This window comes from Myodes glareolus, chromosome 24, assembly GCF_982192425.1.
Source record: "Myodes glareolus chromosome 24, mMyoGla1.1, whole genome shotgun sequence".
Lineage (NCBI taxonomy): Eukaryota > Metazoa > Chordata > Mammalia > Rodentia > Cricetidae > Myodes > Myodes glareolus.
Window position 1 is genome coordinate 965344 of NC_142049.1, and position 13530 is coordinate 978873.

General features: G+C 42.5%; 1 long non-coding RNA gene across 1 annotated transcript; it reads left to right on the top strand.

Moving 5' to 3' along the window:
- Positions 1 to 4235: 4235 nt before the first annotated feature.
- Positions 4236 to 12547, top strand: LOC148117937 (uncharacterized). The gene is made up of 2 exons (XR_015736281.1): positions 4236 to 4504; positions 10684 to 12547. It is a non-coding gene; the product is annotated as an uncharacterized LOC148117937 (long non-coding RNA).
- Positions 12548 to 13530: the final 983 nt, after the last annotated feature.

Sequence of the window (13530 nt, forward strand, 5' to 3'; positions counted from 1 at the left end):
GAGGGATCAGAAGAAGGAGCAAGAGAAAGAGGAGATGAGAACGCTAGGGGCCATCCACCCAGCCACAAAGTAAGAGTGAAAGTAAGATACACAGAAGTAAGAAAAGGAAAAAGTCCAGAGGCAAAAGGTAGATGGGATAATTTAAGTTAAGAAAAGCTGCCTAGAAATAAGCCAAGCTAAGGCCAGGCTTATATAAGTAAGAATAAGTTTCCATGTCACTTATTTGGGAGCTGGGTGGTGGGCAACCCAGAAGAGCCAAAAAAAAAAAACCCAATAAAACTCAACAACACAACGCTTTCTGTGTGCATGTTGGAGGAGTGTGTGTATGTGTGTGTGTGTGTATGTGTGTGTGTGTGTATGCATGTGTATGTGGAGGCTATGGGTTAATGATGGGCATCTTCCACGATTGCTCTCCACCTTAGTTTTTGAGACAGGGTCTCTCACTGAACCTAGAGCTCACGGATTAGGCTAGACTGGCTGGCCAGCAAGTTCCAGGGACCTCCTGGCCCCACCTCCACCATGCACTGAATGACTTTTCACATGGGTGCTGGGTGCATGGGTTCTCATGTTTGCACGGTAAACACTTCACCAGCTAAGCCACTGAGAAATGCTATTATGTGATGAAAATGCTCAGAGTAATGGAAAATCTAAGAGCAATGACTGAGAACACTGATCCTATTTGGTGGAAAAGAACATTTCAAAGATTTGGACTCATTGGCAGCAACATCAGGAGCCCACAATTCAGTTCCACTGAGGGAGAAAATTCTATAGTCAGCCTATCTCATTCTACAGAAGGTAGGCTTGAAAATTAGTTACTCCCTTTGCAAAAATATGTGTCATTCTATAGTCTTTTGGGATGGGATGGCAAGCAAATTTAACACTTAGGAGCTAGACTGAAGACTTCAGGGCAGCTTTTTAACCTTAAATCCTTCGGCCCTGAGATCCTTTTAGTTCTAAGGAAAGAAAAGTCACAATCAAAAGCCAAATCAAGATGGCAAAGTCAAAGAGCAGACGTCATCCACCTGAGAGGAAAGACAGGAAGGAGATGGAAAGAGAAAGGAGGAGAAGAAGAACCTATTCAATTGCTCAGATGCCTATCAGAAAATCAAGTTGCTTCTTTAAGAACATGGCCAAGGCCAGTTCCTACTGCCATGGAGGGAGAAACATTCTGGTGGGGATGTGTAGACTCCCCTCCTTTGATACAAGTCTACCCAGTATACATCTCCACACAGTTCCTGAAGAGGAGTCTTTACACTGAGGCCCTTTGAAGGTAACAGACTCACTAGGTAAGAGTGAGTGAAAAGCCCTGGGTGTGCAGGCAGTGGAGTGGGGGGTGATGCAGTTAACTCTGAGGTCCTCCTAACTGCACCCATGAGCCCAAAGGGGTGGCACTGGCCTCAGGGAGGACTCAGCCCAGGAGGTGTAAGGGATGACTGACACACTCCCCTCTCCTCCGCAATAGATTCAATTTTTCTTCTAACCTAACTTTCCTCTCCCTCTCTTTAGGTGGGACTCAGCCTTTACGTGAACTTGTTCCTTTGGCAGCTGTCCAGGGCGGATCCTACTGACATCTGAATCACTGCTACTTTCTCTCCTGAGATGTTTGAACAGTTCCACTTGGGTTTTCCGGCACCACCTTCAGGTTTCTCCCGTCTGATGAAGTCTTTCTTTCCGGTGTAGGAGTGGAAAAGGCCCTGCAGAGAATTGTGCCTGTGCCCTTTCTCATGACTGGAGAAATCAGGCTGTGACAGGGTGGCAGGGTGGCACCTCCCGGTCAGAGGAGAGTCAATGTCAGATCTTGTCAAGTGACCAGACTTCCCAGCCATGGCGTTCACTCCTTCAGCAAGTTAGTCTGTCTGGGCAACTTCTACAGTCTCTCTGGTTTCTACCCCAAGAGAAATGAGGCCAACAGTTTTATTTTCTTCTTGGTTTCTCAGGCTGGTATCCGAGACAGGTATAAATTTCAGTTTTGCTCTGAGAGAATTTAAAACAGGTTCAGATGGCCTGGGTGATAAAGAGGAGCTCTAAATAGAAAAAAAAATCGTCTCAAATGTGACTTCAGGAAGAGAGAGACTAGTCACATTTTCCTGAAGAAAAGTCCCGACAGCCACTTCACACCTAAAGGGTAAATGCCTGGCACCTGCAGCTCGGGTCACCATGAACCTGCGGCAATATTTTTGTTTTGTGAGTTCATTGATAAAATATCGAAGCTTCCCCCAATAGATCAATCAGCAGACCTGTTGCATCTTTGTAAAAATTTTTTTCTCATCACAGTAAACACAAACAGGTACCTTCTCCAAAAACAACAGTTCTGAGAAGTGGTTCCTGCTGGCCAAGTGGGACCACGTGCCAAGTTTTCTGGGAGCTTCTGGAACAACAGAGTTGGGGTTTTTGTTTTTTTGGTTAAGCAAACAGTTTTGTACAATATACAACTGGCATTTTCCCTACGCCTAGCTCCCTGCCCCCGCATAAAAACAGCTCAGAGTGGGAGTGTCTTGGTTGAGGTCACACAGGGAGTTGGTGGCACAAAAACGAGAACCCACACACCTTCTGCCTGCCCAGCCTCCTAGGGACCCACTGTGGAAGAGACACCAAAGCCCACATATCTGAAGACTGCCTTCCAGCTATGCATCCATTTCTCTCATCGTCCTTGGAGGTCCTGGACCACTGTCCTGTAAAGCCAGCCTGCAAGTAGTACCCAGGCCCTCTGTGGCCCACAGGCAGAGATTGGGTACTGCTGACTTGATGATTTTAGGGCTCTGTGGAAAGTTCTGCTGTAGAATTGGTAGCCACTAAACTGTAGAGAGCCTCTGATTCAGTACTCTTATTGTTTCCAATGGGTTGGAGAGGCCCAGAAAGGGCTATGGCATAGTATAAGACACATGGTGGGCAACTTCAGAGCAGAGCCAGGCACCCAAAATTAATCAGAGCAGGAGAGAGTAACCAACTCCCTCATCAGAGAGTCCCCAAGTCCCTCACTGTCTGTCTCAACAAACATATCCTCCCAGAGATGGACCCCTTCTTGGGCTATACCTGGTTCTGGATGCATTTGTTTTATTTTATGTGTATGTATTTTGCCTACATATATGCACATGCACCACATATATATATAATTTAGTTAATTATATATATATAAAATTTAATTAATTTAATATATATATAAATTTTAAAAAGAAAAGAAAAACTAATGAAAAGTAGAGGTGACCAAAGAAGACAAGCAGCATCAATCTCTGACCTCTGCGCGTGCACACACACACACACACACACACACACACATGTGCGTGCATATGTGCACCATGTGTATGTGTATATTCACACACACGCATGCACACACCCAGATAAACACATTTGTACACAGCAAGAGAGACACAGAGATAATATCATGTGGCATATTCCACAAAAAGGCTCACGCATTGCAGGCTTGTGCCTCTGTTGGTGGCACATCTGAGAATTCAATGAATCACGAGGGTGCACCACATGGATGCCTGGGACCCATGGAGACAAGAAGAAGCTATCAGATTCCCCGGAACCAGCGTTATGGATGGTTGTAAGCCACCATACAAGTTCTATCCAGCTGGGTCTGGGTTCTCTGCATAGTAACAAGTTCTAGCTACTGACATGTCTTTTCAATCCCAGAGCGTTTTAATGTAAGTTCTCCCATCTGGGATCTCTGTAGCTTGTCCCAGGCTAACCCCAACCCAGGATACTGTAGCTGATCCTTTCTCTCCCATCCAGTGCCTTATTACAAACAGCCAGCTTGGGATGGACCGGACACCATGAGTCTCCTAAGCACTTGTCCTTACTAGCTGCTGCCAACTTGGCCTCGAGGATCTCTTGCTGGGGCCCTGATTTACGTTTTAGGGGCGTTCTCGGGAGTCTTGTTAACTGCTACTGGGTTTGGTGAGAAGAAGAACAACAGGATTAATCGTCCTCACTGGGACACAGAACTTGTGTGTCCTCTGGGGCTCCCCCACCCACGGAACAATGGCTGGTATCATCACCTAAGGATGGCGTAGATCCGTAGCCCCACATATGTTAATTCTCCATGTAGTTTCTATGCCACATGGTGATGCAATGAGAGAAGGCATGAGGACTCACTCTACATGTGTGAAATGCCCGTGCTCTTGGCTCGTGTGGACAGTGCAGGAACAGGTGTGGCAGATGGAGAGCCATTCAGTTCCCAGGCTTCACTCTCCTTCACTCGTTTGCCTGTTCTCTCTCATTCACTCCTGCTCTTTTGTTGTGGGAGTAACTTCCGCTGCCTCAACCAATAATCACTGAAGCAGGAGCCCACAGTGCAGCGGGGAGCGACTTCCGCTCCGTCAGCCAATAGCTGCTGAAATACCAGCCCACTGGGGCGTAGTATATTTCTCTCTTAAAAAGAGAAGCAGTTCCGGATAAGGCCCTCTTGGTTCCGGCTCTTGGTTCCGGTGCTCGGTCTCAGCTGCTGCTCCCGGCTCCTGCTCCAGCGACTAGGCTCCCTTCCTGACGGTTTATGGTGTATGTAAGTTTTACCCCCCGCCAAATAAATAACCCCTTAAAACATAACTGGTGTGGGATTGATTCGTTAATAATTGGCGCCCAGCGTTTGGTTTAAGAACCGCCCCACCCCCCCACCCCCAGCTCGGCCTCCCAGGATACACAGGTCCGGACAGTCTCTGCCGGCTTACTTTGCCCTGTTCGGCACGGATTTTTAAATTTCTCCTTGCAACGTGAGTCAAAGAGCTCACAGCGCAAGCTCCCTTTGAAGTTCCAGCAAGCTGTTTGAAACCCATAACTGATTAGGAGTGCTGAAAGCAGCTTGACCCTTAATCCCGGCACAGGGACACGGGGCCCAAAGCACTAGGCCTCTTTAGCAACAGCGCAGTGGCTGTGTCACGACCCTCTGCATCCGGTTGAACAGAGCAGCAGGGCCTTGTTTATTGCCTTGTTTTTTGGCCACTAGAAGCTCTCTGACCTTTTGTGATCTGTGGATTTAACCTCTGGATTTGAGTGTATATATTCTAGAGTTTACTTTCTCAATCAACACCACTGCCACGTGGATTCAGGTGCGCCCCACCTCCTACTGGCAGGCAACGGTCATTACAGGTAAGATTTTTCTTTTCGGTTGAAAATAAATACATACATACATACATACATACAAGTACAATTTCCTTTGATTGAAAATGTCGGAAAATATTACTATCCAAAAGTTCAATGGTTTTTTCAGTTGCGCTATGGAGGATATTCTGAAGGATGTCTCAGATATTCCTCTTACTTTGTTATTCCTGGGATCTGTTGCTTTTCTGGTGTTTGGCTATTTTATAAGAAAGATACAGTCCTTACAGACTGAATCTACAATGCTGAGGGCAGAGATTAAAACCTTAAGAACAATTCAGACTGATACCAACCTCCTCAAAAAAGAGTTTGGAGATTTCAAGGAGGAAACTAGATCAGAGTTTGGAGTTTTCAAGCAGGAGACTAGATCAGAGTTTGGAGTTCTCAAGGAGGAGAATAGATCTTTGTTTGATATGACTCGGTCAACTGGCCAAAATATCAAGAAGGTACAGTCTGATATTGCTTCTTTAGAAGGGAGCGTCACTGCCCTGGAGGAGGGGACAACCAAAATGACGCATAACCTCCAGTCCATGAATGTAAGTGCTGAAACATTAGCTGAGAGGATTATAACCATTGAATGTGAAAATCGGACTTTATCAAAAGGGTATGATAGATTAATTGACAGGATTTCCATACAAGAAGGCACAGTACATGCCATGAGGATTATGTCCAAGGAGGATATCGTGTCTCTGACGGACAAGCTCCATGCCTTAGAATCGTTAATGAAGGCTTTGGAGCATAATACTGGACAGGAGATTCAGGACTTACAGAAGGCAATGGTGAGCAGATTTAATAAGATTGAGGAAATCATAGACTCTGATGAACAGGAGCAAAAGGTAGAAAGGCAACCTTCACCTCAAAAAACTCTCAGTCTACATAGAGTTATACCTGCCTTTCCAGTAATAACATCAGAAAAGATAACTGGCTCCAAAAACCCTAAGGTCGTTAAAGAACATACATGGGAGCCTATACGTATGAATGATCTGAAAGAATTTAAACAAGCAATTGTGAATTATGGACTACATTCATCCTTTGTTAGGGAGATGTTAAAATCCTGGGCTCTGAGCAACAGGGCCACCCCTAAAGATTGGAACCAGCTCACATCAGCTGTCCTTGAGAACGGACCTTTATGGCATTTCAAATGCCTATTCAAACAAGAGGCCAGACTTTTACAACAACAAGAATCAGCGAAAGGAATTGAGGTTTCTCTAGATCAAATTCTAGGGGAAGGACCTTACTCTGATCCTCAGGAACAAGCTCTTTATGATGAAAACATTTTATCCATATGTGCTACAGCAGCTCTAAGGGCCTGGGACAGGGTTCAAGACTCAGGTCAGAGAGTAGAATCGTATGTCAGGGTCAAACAGGGTCAGAGAGAACCCTTTAGTGACTTTTTGCAACGACTAACTAAGGCTGTACAAATAGGGATACCTGATCCAGAAGCAAGAAATATAGTAATTGAGTCTTTGGCTTATGAGAATGCCAATGTAGAATGCAAAAGGATCCTGGGGCCTTTAAAGCTCAGATCAGCGCCTTTGGACGAATGGGTTTTACATACAATGAATGTTGATACATTTGATTATGGCAATGAAACATGGGTACAAGAAGCAATTTCCAAAGGTAAAAGGAGACATCAGATTACAAAATGCTTTCATTGTGACAAAATGGGACACATGAAAAGGGACTGCAGACAATGGAAGTCCAGGAATAATGCCTCTTCTAGGAATAACAGGAATAGGAGGACTCAGCCTTCAGGTTTATGTAGGAGATGTGGAAAGGGCAGGCATTGGACGAATGAGTGTAGGTCAACAAGAGATAAACAGGGCAACCCGTTGCCATCGGGAAACTCAATAGGGGGCCTCTCGAAGGCCCCCATGGCAAATGTGGTCCAGTCATTTCCGATCACTGCAGAGAACATGCCTCTTCAGGGAAATTAGAATGCCCCATGCCTGCTATTAAAAGCAATAACGGCCTGAAGGATGAGTTAAATGTGGTGAATGAATCAAGAAATCTAAGAGGACAAAGTAAACGAATATTCTGGCAGACTTCTATAAATGAACAAAGGCCACAGCTAAGAGTGTGTGTAAATGGCAAACTTATTACTGGCTTACTGGAGACAGGTGCGGATGTAAGTATCATTACACCAGAGTCTTGGCATCCGCATTGGCCTCTTCAGGAGGTAGATATTCAGTTCTTAGGAATTGGAACCCTATCTCAAGTAAGACAAAGCACGAGATGGGTCAATTGTATAGGTCCAGACGGACAAATAGGAAAACTAAGGCCATATGTAGCAAATATTGCAGTGAATTTGTGGGGCCGTGACCTATTGCAGCAATGGAATACCCAAATTAACATTCCTGCTGCTTCCAGAGCCCATATTTCTGAGGACAATATTACAAGATATTACAGATGGCGGAAACCAGCCATTAGAGCTATACAAGAACACAACACAATTGATGGCTCTTCAGAGGTACCAACAGCCATGCCTCTACAATGGTTGACTGAGAAACCAATATGGACTAAACAGTGGCCTTTAGCTGAGGAAAAGTTACAGGCTTTAGAACAGCTGGTACAAGAGCAATTAGATGCTGGACATATAGAAGAATCTACCAGCCCTTGGAACTCTCCTGTGTTTGTTGTTAAGAAAAAATCTGGTAAATGGAGAATGGTGACAGATCTTAGAGCTATCAACAAGGTTATTCAACCTATGGGCCCTCTGCAATCTGGAATTCCTCTGCCCTCCCTGTTACCAAAGGGATGGCCTCTTATAGTTATTGATCTGAAAGATTGTTTCTTCACTATACCATTACAAGAAAAAGATAGAGAAAAGTTTGCCTTCACAGTGCCTACCTATAATAACTCTCAGCCTGCAAGGAGGTACCAGTGGACTGTCCTCCCACAGGGAATGTTGAACTCTCCCACCCTGTGCCAATATTTTGTAAGCCAACCATTGAAAATTATACGCAAACAATTTCCTAAGTCCATAATATACCACTATATGGATGATATCCTGATATCTGATCAAAACAAAGATACCTTAGAAAGGCTGTTTGAAGAAGTAAAACTAGTATTACCTAAATGGGGATTGCAAATTGCTCCTGAAAAAATTCAGAGAGGAGATTCTGTTAATTATTTAGGTTATAAAATAGGCTTACAAAGAATTAAGACTCAAAAGGCACAAATCAGGAGAGACCGGTTACGAACGCTTAACGACTTTCAAAGATTATTAGGAGACATTTCCAGTCTACGACCAGCTGTTGGGATAACACCTGATCTAATAATTCATTTAAACAAAACCTTAGATGGTGACAAAGATTTGAATAGTCCCAGAGAGTTAACAGCTGAAGCAGAAAAGGAACTGATGATGGTTGAGGAAAAATTACAGGAGGCACATGTAGATAGGGTGGATCCAAATTTTAGTTGCGTTCTAGTTATATTGCCTTCCAGAATTTCTCCTACAGGAATTTTAATGCAGAGGGAAGATACTATTTTAGAATGGATTTTTTTTACCACACAAACCAAGTAAAAAATTAAAAACTTATGTGGAAAAAGTCTCTGAATTGATTATAAAAGGAAAATTGAGACTTCGTCAATTAGCAGGTATAGACCCATCAGAAATTATAGTGCCTTTCACTGCTGATGAGATAAAAAAGTTGTGGGAAGACAATGAACCATGGCAAAGAGCTTGTGCTAATTTTTTGGGAGAAATCAATAACAATTACCCAAAAAGCAAGAGACTTAACTTTATAAAGAGAACTTCTTGGATCCTCCCTCGAATTGTCCGTGATGCTCCAATAACCGGAGCCCATACATTTTATACCGATGCTAATAAATCAGGGAAAGCAGGTTACAAATCAGAAGAATTGAGTAAAGTGGAACAAAGTCCTTATGATTCTGTCCAGAAAGCAGAATTATATGCCATCCTTATGGTGCTTAGGGATTTTAAAGAACCTCTTAATATAATTACTGACTCACAATATGCAGAAAGAGTTATTTTGCATATTGAAACTGCTGAATTTATACCTGATGATACAGAACTGACCTCATTGTTTATCCAGGTACAAGACATGATCAGAAACAGGCTCTGCCCTATGTATATAACGCATATCCGATCCCATACAGGTCTGCCAGGTCCTCTAGCACAAGGTAATGCAGATATTGATCAATTATTGATTGGTAGTGTGCTGGAGGCATCTGAATTTCATAAAAAACATCATGTCAATAGCAAAGGCTTGAAAAAAGAGTTTTCTATTACATGGCAACAAGCTAAGGAGATTGTAAAGAAATGCCCTACTTGCTCTTTTTATAACCAAACACCATTGCCTGCAGGGACTAATCCAAAGGGTATTAAAAGGAATGAAATTTGGCAGATGGATGTGTTTCACTTTCCAGAATTTGGCAAGTTAAAATATGTACATCACACCATTGACACTTATTCAGGCTTTCAGTGGGCAACCGCTTTAAGCTCAGAAAAAGCTGACTCAGTAATCACACATTTATTAGAAGTTATGGTCATTATGGGTATACCTGCACAAATAAAAACAGATAATGGTCCAGCTTATGTATCTAGGAAAATGAAACGATTTTTTGCTTATTATAATATTAAGCATGTTACAGGTATACCATACAATCCTACAGGTCAAGCCGTTATAGAAAGATCAAATCGTACTATAAAGGATATGCTAAACAAACAGAAAGGGACGAAAGATACCCCCAGAAATAGATTGCATAATGCTTTATTAACCTTGAATTTTCTTAATGCTAATGAGAAAGGAACAACAGCAGCAGAGAGGCATTGGATAATGGAAAAAACTTCTGAACTAAACCAACCTGTTTATTTCAAAGACGTGCTGACCTCTCAATGGAGGCCAGGAGATGTGCTACGTTGGGGAAGGGGTTTTGCTCTTGTTTCCACAGGAGAAGAAAAATTGTGGATACCATCAAAATTAATAAAGGTTCGATTTGAAGAGGAGAAACCTCTTGGAAAGGAGAAATGACAGCTCATCCACAATGATGATATTCATACAGTTGGTAAGAAAAACATATAGAATGGGGGCAGGGTTCTGTTCTTGTCTCCACAGGAAAACACTGATTTTTGAAAAGTTCAAGGGACCCTGGATATCTGAATACTGACAGATGGAAAATAATGGCACAATAAGGACTATCAAGAAAACTGAATAGGTTCTGTAAGTAAAATATACTAAATCATATTTCTAAATTTATAGAGCTGGTTTTAGAGTTGGACTCTGGCTCAGTCCCTCTCTAATTCCAAGCCTGTTGTTAAAAGAAAAACCCAGAATTTCTGGAGTTTCTGTCTCATGTCAAGAGCCATGATATGGGACAGAAAGAAATATGAGTTTAGAAAACATTTTTACTTTTCTTCATATCTATCATACCTTTCAGTGAATATATCTATCATGTCTTTCATTGAATATATGTATGTCTGTATATGTCTATATGATTAATATACGATTATATATTATTATAATCATATAATATATGATATTAATATATGATTAATATATATGATTAATGTTTAATTTTTCCACAATGAACAATAAGTTTTTCCTGCAGTGACATTTGAAGTTTCCAGGAAGAAGATGGGGCCCCATAACAACAACTCCACCTGGTTGATATGACATCATGATACTGATAGCGCTACTACAAGACCTGTTTTGAGTACCAGCTGCACAAGACGATGCCAACGTGGTTAGCTGAAATGATGCACATCTTGTACAACATTCTGGCCAGACCTCCACAAAATACTCAGAGACTATTTGCAATTTTAAAAGACATTGATCTTGAAATTTAACCATCATTTTACTTTCACAGGATCCCCCAGAAAGAACGTCGCCCCCATGACAGCTGGAAGTAATTCTAGAGAACGACGTCCCCTCTCCCAGTAAAGTTTGTCCTTGGGTTTAGGGACATCATTTAGGGGTTGGTTATAATTAGTATAGGGTTGAGGGTTGGGGGAGGAATTTTATAAGCGCAGGAATCAAAAAAAAAAAGAGGGATAATTGGATTATGGGATAATAGCTTTGTACTTGTGAGTTATTGTTTTTGACAAATATATTGGTATTGATTCTTATATATTGATACAAAGTTAAATTATGTTGACTATTTTATGCATACATGCTTCTACCTCTGTTTAAAACATTTTTATGTATTGACATATATATATTGTATTGATATATGTATATTTTACCATATTGCATTGTACACTTCTACCTCTGATTAAGATACTCATATATTGTTTATGTATTAATATATATATTTACCATATTGCAATGTATACTTGCACATTGTTTATACTTGGAGGTTATATTGTCCCCATTTATTGCACAGTTGTTTACTATTTCAGTCTTTAAGTTAGATAGATATTGAGAATAATATAGATCAATAGTCATCTAAGTTTGTCATTTATAATTAGACTAATCAGGTTCTTTAGATACATAGACATTATATTCAGTATAGATAGATAATCTTCAACCTCTTCAAAGAGCTGTAGAAAATGGCCTTTAATCTAACTCAGAGTTCTGTGCTAGGGAGACACAATCGCTCCTGGCAACACTGATCTATTCCCGAGAGAATGTTGAGCACCAAAGACACTCCACCTGGAGCCTTTCTTCTTGGTAGAACTGGCCTTTGGGTAAAGAAATGCCCATACCTCAACTACTGACAGAGTTGCAGAGTATCCGTAAATGGATAAAACAGGACTGTCATATCCTGCCAAGACAGGATAAGATAGTTTTGAAAAGTTCCTTGCCTTTGAAAATGGTATGTCAGTTACGTTAGGCCTTAGCCAAAGTTGGTTGCTTCAACGCTGCAAACGTGATTTTGGGTGTTTGCCCAGGTAGCCAGTTGTCTCTGTGATTTGTTACATGTTCTGGAAGTTTGATTGCACTTCCTAATTACTTAGGTAACATTATTTCCCTTCTCAGATCTTTGATGGGATTGAAGATTATATAAACGTAATTACTTTCCTTTTATGACGTGGCCAAGTTATTTCTTATACAAGACTTAAGCTAGTTAGAATAGGATATTTGTATTTATTGTATATAATTGTGTAGGTTTGTACTTACTGTATATAATTTCGTAGTAGGCTTAGAACTCTCTTACTTAAACAAAAGGGGGAGGTGTTGTGGGAGTAACTTCCGCTGCCTCAACCAATAATCACTGAAGCAGGAGCCCACAGTGCAGCGGGGAGCGACTTCCGCTCCGTCAGCCAATAGCTGCTGAAATACCAGCCCACTGGGGCGTAGTATATTTCTCTCTTAAAAAGAGAAGCAGTTCCGGATAAGGCCCTCTTGGTTCCGGCTCTTGGTTCCGGTGCTCGGTCTCAGCTGCTGCTCCCGGCTCCTGCTCCAGCGACTAGGCTCCCTTCCTGACGGTTTATGGTGTATGTAAGTTTTACCCCCCGCCAAATAAATAACCCCTTAAAACATAACTGGTGTGGGATTGATTCGTTAATACTCTTTCTCGGCTACCTTACGAGTAGCTGGAGTACAACCTCCAGCAGGGAGTCCTTCATGACTTCATCTTCTTTTCCTCTTCTCTGGAGTAACCAGGCCCGGCTGTGAATGCAGCTGTTTTAAGTTATAGAGACCTCTGGCTCATCGGTCACAGTCTTGAGTGAAGCTGGCTTGATTGTGGTGAACGGCAGTGAATGGGGTGGCCTGGCATCCTGGCCATTATGATCTGTGCACTGGGCTGCTCAGAGGAGGGAACAAAGCAAGGTTGCCTCATGGAAGACATCTTACTAAGTTAGAAAATACACGCAGATGTTGAGAGCTTTGCAGGCCCACAAGATCAGCCAAGAGGGTGGGGAGCTTGGGAGGAGTGCTAGACAGATAGGTAGACGTTTGTTTGGAATACAATGTGTGTGTCTTCTGTTACTACACAAGACCTCATGTAGTCCAGACTGGCCCAAAACTGACTATGCAGTTGAAGATGACCTTGAACACCTGATCTTTCTACCTCTGCCTCCCAAGTGATGGGACAGATGTGTGTTTCCTTATTCCCTCCCTCCCTCCTTTTCTTCTGCCCTTTCTCTCTCCCTCTCTCTGTCTCTGTGTGTGTGTGTCTCTCTCTCTGTCCCTCTCTCCGTGTGTATCTGTCTCTCTGTCCCTCTCTGTCTCTCTCTCTCTGTCTCTCTCTCTCTCTCTCTCTCTCTCTCTCTCTCTCTCTCTCCCCACCATGTCCCTATATAGCTCAGGATTGCCTAGTACTACCGTACCCTGGGCTGGCCTTGATCTCTGGATCCTTCTGCCACCCTCCACAGTGCTGAGGTTAGAGGCCTATACTGCCACACCTGACTGGCTATGATGCCGTTGAGGACTGGGGGAGAATCTGAAAAGATGAGGTAAAGGTGACCAAGAAGCCAGAAAGAAGGGTCTCTAATTCCAAACTTAGGAGAACTCAGTGTGGGGA